The 6831-nt window shown below is 41.3% G+C and overlaps 1 non-coding gene across 1 annotated transcript; it reads right to left on the bottom strand.

Moving 5' to 3' along the window:
- Positions 1 to 6254: 6254 nt before the first annotated feature.
- On the bottom strand, positions 6255 to 6419 carry LOC122101329. Its single transcript, XR_006146353.1, has one exon. It is a non-coding gene; the product is annotated as a U1 spliceosomal RNA (small nuclear RNA).
- Positions 6420 to 6831: the final 412 nt, after the last annotated feature.

Below are 6831 nucleotides of genomic sequence, written 5' to 3'. Positions count from 1 at the left end.
AAATAGTATGTCTTGTCCTTGATGGATTTTTCATCTTCAACAATGTTAGATGGATGAAACTATAAATGGGAGAAAAGCAACCACATAGTAGCAAGTTTATCACAATGACATATAATCTGTCCACTTTCTATCCAATGAAAACATTTGCCACAAGAATTAAAAAACTTGAATAAAAACTTGGAGATTCTACTCTTTATACAAAGTTGTTTTTTTGTTGTTTTTTGTCAGTCGTGGGGCTTGAACTCTGGGCCGAGGGGCAGTCCCTTAGCTATTCAGCTCAAGGAAAGCACTCTAGCACTCGAGCCACAGCACAACTTCTAGTTTTCTGGTGGTTATTTGTAGATAAGCTTCATGGAGTTTCCTGCACAGGCTGGCTTTGAACTGCAATCTTCATGTCCCAGCCTCCTGAGTAGATAGGAATACAGACATGAGACATCAGCACCTAGCCAAACTTGTATTTTCTTCAGTTTTGCTGGCTTGAATGATTACCAAGGAAAAAATAGAACCTAAAATTATTATTTTGTGCTAAAATTTGCAATAGTTTTACCACGAAGAATAGTGAAATATTTAGAATTACATATTTTGAGAAAATGTAGCTTATTAGCTTTTATTGTTCTAAAATAATAGAATCTCTTTTTTTGTAGACACTGTACTCTGAGTTCAGAACTTGTACATGTTGACAGACACTCTATTCTGTGAGCCACATCCTTCTCATTTTTAAATCAATCATCATTTAAATAATTTGAAGCTCACAGGCATCTTTTGTTAAGATTAAGTAAAATAAGCCTAAACTCCTGCCTTTTGAGTAACAGAAGAAATCCTAATATCTAGAATATATAGACAAAAAATGAAACACCCTAAGAACAAATAATCTAATCAATAAATAGGCAAGTGAATTGACTAGATAGTTCCCCAAAACTGATGTAGGTGTCTAAGGAATACATGAAAATATTCAACACCGTTAGTAATCAAGGAAATGCACATCAAATCTATGTTGAAGTTCATGTCTGCCTAATCAGAATGCCTATTAAAAAAGAAAACAGAAATACTTGCAAGGAGGTGGGGAAAGATACCCTACACAATGATGGCAATTAAGTGAATCATTGCAGCCCCAACAGAAATCAGTGTGGAAGTTCCACACAAGAAATCCTACATATACACCTGAAGAAATGTAAGTCAGCCTTATAGTACAGCTATTTGCACACACATTTTTTACAGCATGATTCAAAATAATCACATTCCAAAATTGGCCACCACAGGCAGAAAAGTGTGTAAAACTGTTATCTCCAATTAACAATTAAAAATCTGGGAGTAGGACTGTGTACCAAGTCGCAGAGTACCAGCCTTGATGGAAGGAAGCCAATCAAGAGATTAATGTCCTAGGTTCAAGCCTCAGGACTGGCAAACACACACACACACACACACACACACACACACACACACACACACACACACACACACACAATGCTTACTATATTTTTTAGCCAAGTTTCTTATTCCCCTAAGATTCATACATCTATGACAGATCTAAATGTAATGGGAAAGAGATATTTATAATGATAAACTTCTACTGAAGAACCCAACTTTTTCTTGTTTTTTTTTTTTGTGGTCTTTGGACTTGAACTCACGGCCTGAGTGCTGTCTGTGTGCATTTTCCCTCAAGGTTGGTGCTCTACCACTTAGATACAGTGCCACTTCCAGGTTTGTGATAGTTTGTTGGAGATAAAGAGTCTCAAGAACTCTGTCCTCCACACACTGATTTCTAACTGCAATTCTCAGATTTCACATTCCTGAATTGGTAGAATTAGAGGCCTGATCCACCAATGCCGGGCTAGAACCTGAGTATTTTCACCTTTGCTCATTAGAAGAGTTCAATTCTTTTTCCTCCAGAACACTTACCAAGCACAGTTCTCTCTCGATGGTAATCAAGCAAATACTGAGGCACCAGTAGCTCACACCTGTAAACTCCTAGCTACTGAAAAGTCTGAGATATGAGGATAGTGGTTCAAGGCCAGCCCAGATAGGAAAATCTGGGAGACTTTTAGTCCCAATTAACCACAAAAAAAATGCCATATGTTGAGTTGTGGCTCAAGAAGTAGAGCTCTACCTTGATCAAATACCTCAGGGATAGACCTCAGGCCCTGAGTTCAAGGCCCAAGACCAGTGCACATGCAAACACACACAATTTAATACATGGTTCTCAAACCTAGCAAGGTGCCATCCTAATCCATTAATGTCATGCTTTGTTATGAGAACTGGAAAAGTCTAACGTCTGGCGTGGGCTGGTAAACAGCATCTGGACATAGTAATTAGCTCACAGCCAGTCAGACCAACCCAGACCGGAAGCAAGATTGAGTTGGTACAGGCACATGGCCCCTACTCCTTATTCACCCAGACTGGAATCAGGAGTGAGGTGACACAGGCAAGCAGCCCCCACTCACCAAGACCGGAAGACAGAGTAAGGTGACAAGGGCACCAAGCCCAGACTTATCCAGCCAGGAAGCAGTAGTGAGGTGATGCAGGGACATGGCCCCTACCCACCCAGACCGGAGGTTGTCGTGAGGTGACACAGGCAGCATGGCCCTTACTCCCCCACTCATGCAGACCAGAAGCAGGAGTGAGGCGAAACAGGCACGTGGCCCCCACTCACCTAGAGTGGAAGCAGGAGTGAGGTGAAACAGGCATGCAGCCCACACTCACCCAGACTGGAAGTGGGAGTGAGGTGGTGCAGGCACACGGCTCCTACCCACCCAGACCAGAAGCAGGAGTGAGGTGACACAGGCATGTGGCCCCTATTCATCTAGCCAGGAAGCAGAAGTGAGGTGATGGTCGCATGCCACACCAGAGGCATGATCCTAGCATTCCATGGCAGCTCTCTTCTCTCCCAGCCTTTGTGAAGGGCTGCTAGGTTCCATGATGCACTCCGGAGGTCAAGGGGCTGGAGCCAAGGTTGCTGCTGCCTCCCCCAACTGTTACTCCACCTGCTGCAGCTATGGTAGCAAATTTAATAAGTTCTAATTCACAGACCATATACTATGAACTATTAGTGTCTTCATGTACCATGTTCCACTTGCTAGTCACTTAATTGTATAGTTGCCAATGTCTTAAGTGTTCACTGACTTGTAAATATGCTGGAATGGAAATCCTAATATCACTGATGTCTTTTAATTTCTAGGAATGATGATTTTGAAATGACCCTTTCTGAAGAGAAGAGGAGGGGACATAGACTCAACTGTTCAAGAGTGCCTTTGGTTGACATTATTGGCCCAAGAATGAGTCGACACAGCTGGTATCCAGTTGTTTTGTGTTAGTCTTTGGGTCATGTTTTCTGTTTGGCCTTGGAGTCTTAGGCTTCTCTTTGTAGACACAGAAGATGGGAAAGTAATTGCCAAGGCTTATATAATCAGGAGCCATTTACTTCCTGCCCTTCTGAAATGGCATCTCACTACATAGCCAAGATGGCCTTGAACTTATTTTGCTTCTGCTTCAGCTTCCCAAGTGATGGAATTACAGGCTTACCATACCATGCCGAGCTATCTCTCATGGACCATTTGAAATAGAAAAATCATGACATGTGCGCTGTATCTACTAAGAGACTTGTGCAAAGACCAAATAATTTACAACCCTGTTGTTAAGAATATAGACTCATATTCAACTGAATTTCAAATTCAATTTTGGTTTCTTACCTGCTTTGGGTTAAAGAGGTAGACACTATATCACTGAGTTTTATTCACTTGTACAGAAATGTGGATGGTGCCAGGGACAGGTGGCTCATGCCTATAATCTTACTCAAGAGGCTGAGATGTAAGGATTGTGTTTTGAATCCAGCCCGGGCAGAAAAGTCAACATTAGAATAGGAGGGCAAGAGCCAAACTGATGAGCCAGATACTCTTCTGAAAAATGGTTTAATATGGTACAATGTTTCCCATATGTCAGTTTGTCATTCTGCTAATAGTCAGAAAATTTATAAGGCTCAGAAAAGGATTCAAGCTCTCTGTTAAACCATACTGTAGCCATTTTGATTTGTATTAAAGGAATAATCAATTTAGACATTGGTAGCTCATGCCTATAATCCTTGCTGCTTAGGAGGCTGAGATCTGAGGAACATGATTTCAGGCCAGCCCAAGCAGAAAGTCCATGAGACTTGTCTCCAATTAAGCAGTGATAAACCCAGAAGAAGAGGTATGCCTTAATACAGTATTATTCCTAAGGAAAAAGCTTTATTTAAGCTGGCTTAAAACTTTGGGTCATATGTTGGGACATTGCCACGTACAATGCTGCTGGACCCTGCCTTCCTTTGGTGTGTTTGCCTAGAGCCTGGCTTTCACTCCTGTGGATATAGGCTGTTTAGCCCACAACCTTGGGGGTGGCATGATCCGTGTATGCCATATACTGCCCAGACAAAAACCTATGATGGAAGCAATGATTGACAAGGTGTTAGTCCAAAGTTACAATGGTAAGGATGTATTCTGTTTAGCTTTTTTCTTTAGTTAATTGCTTTTTAAAGTTTATCTGCTTATTTAATGTACTCTAGGAAATCAAAAGTTAATATTTGGAATTTTTGGTGCAATTTGCAACTAGGCAAGTAAGAGCACCCATTGCCCCCAAATTCAACATTTAAAATGATTAAAACTCTGTTCAGATGTTTTAGTCATCAGAAATTTGAGCCAGGGATGGGAGCTCACACTTGTAATGCTAGCTGCTGGGTCTTGACAGATACAGAGAGGATTATGATTTGATGTTAGCCCAGGAAAAACATTCAAAATATTGGATCTCAATCAATATTGAACCCAATGCATTGTGCTTCTTATTTCATCTACTCAGAAAGGGTAAAAAGAAGGATTATGGTCCATGCTGGTCTGGTCATAGACATAAAACCCTACCACAAAAATAGCTAAAGCCAAGCCAGGCGCAGGTGGCTCATGCCTGTAATCTTAGCCACGCAGGAGGCTGAAATCTGAAGATCACAGATCAAAGCCAGGCCAGGCAGCCCAGTGAGACTCATATCTCCAATAAACCACTAGAAAACCAGAAGTGGTACTGTGGCTCAAACAATAGAGCTTTCACCTTGGGCTGAAGAACTCAGGGACAACTCCCAGGCACAGAGTTCAAGTTACATAACCAACAAAAGAAAAATGAGGGCTGGGAAGGCGGTCAGTGGTAGAGTGCTTGCCTTGCATGCCTGAGGCCCTGGGTTCGATTCCTCAGCACCACATAAGCAAAAAGAAAAAAGCCAGAAGTGGCGCTGTGGCTCAAGTGAAGAGTTGAGGGACAGTGCCCAGGCCCAGAGTTCAGGCTCCACGACTGGACTCCCCCCCCAAAAAAAAGAAAGAAAGAAAGAAAAATAACTAAAGCCAAAAAAAGCAGGTGTATGGCTCATCTGGTAAAGTACCTACCTAAAATGAATGAGGCCCTGAGTTTAAGTTCTAGGATAGAAAGGGGGAAAGGATGTGAAGGAATAGAAGGAAGAAAAGAAGGAAGGGAAAAGTTATTCTGTATATTGTACTTGCCTAGCTATTTCATTAAGGTGGCTTCTCATTCCTTTTTTTTTGTTTTTTGGTCGGTTGTGGGGCTTGAACTCAGGTCCTGGATCCTGTCCCTGATCTTTTGTGCTCAAGGATAGTGCTTTACCATTTTGAGTTACATTGTCACTTACGGTTTTCAGTGGTTAATTGGAAATAAGAATCTCATAGATTTTCCTTCCTAGGCTGGTGTTGAACCTTGATCCTCAGATCTCAGCCTTCTAACTAGCTAGAATTACAGGTATGAGCCATTGGCTCTGGTCACTCATTTGTTTTCTTTCTTTTTATTTGTAAGTCATAGGACTTGAACTCTGGGTACTGTCCCTGAGCTCTTCAGCTCAAGTGAAGTGCTCTACCACTTGAGCCAGAGCCCACTTCTGGTTTTCTGGTGGTTAATTGAGGATAAGAATCTCATGAGCTTTCCTATATGGGCTGGCTTTGAACTGCAATCCTCAGATCTCAGGATTACATGTGTAAGCCACCTGCACCCAACTTCCTCATTTATTTTCTCATGGTGAGTTGTAGCTGATTTCCCTACTCCTTGTAGTTCCTAGCAACTACAAAGTAGTCCTAGAGGTACCTCATCCTTTATAGTAGTCCTTAGGACCAAGTGACTGCTGAGTGCAGGAAAGCAGATGAGGCCAATATAAAATACAATGCTATCTATCTATCTATCTATCTATCTATCTATCTATCTATCTATCTATCTATCTATCTATCTATCTATCTATCCAGTGGAGAGAACTAACACAGTCCCCCACTACCACAAATTATACAGTCGAATTTCCCACATTTGGGGAAATCTCAGGGGTCAGCACAACTGAAGTGCAATAGATAAGCCTGGCCCTGGGAAAACCATCTTCATGATCATAGTATCTCCCCCTGCCAGGTAAGTAACAAGTGCCAGGTAAGTAACAAGGCTGACTTGGTATTTAAAAAACTAACAAACACATGAGAGTAGTTCACATTTGTAATCCTAGCTACTCAGAATGCTGAAATCTGAGGATTAAGCTTTAAATACTAGATAAATTTTGCTGAATTTTTATTAAAGCTCCTTTGGTGTTTTTAATTGAAGGTTTTATTTATTTTCTTATTTTACTGTTTCTTACTGTGACTACCAAAAAGCTGAGTGACTTCCGTGGCTTGTATTCCTGGATTACTTTGGAGGTGCTCTAAGACTTCATCAGAGGCCAGACTTGTTCTACTCAGTGGAGTAGCCAGCCACAAAGTTGTAAGTGACAATACTTACAGTAAGCAAAATTACATAAAATTAAAAATTCAGACACACATTTCCACTAGCCATATTTCA

This window comes from Dipodomys spectabilis, unplaced genomic scaffold (genome assembly GCF_019054845.1).
Source record: "Dipodomys spectabilis isolate Male_0828 unplaced genomic scaffold, ASM1905484v1 ptg000653l, whole genome shotgun sequence".
Classification (NCBI taxonomy): domain Eukaryota; kingdom Metazoa; phylum Chordata; class Mammalia; order Rodentia; family Heteromyidae; genus Dipodomys; species Dipodomys spectabilis.
The sequence above is the reverse complement of the archived record's forward strand: the minus strand, read 5'-3'. Positions and strand labels throughout refer to the sequence as shown.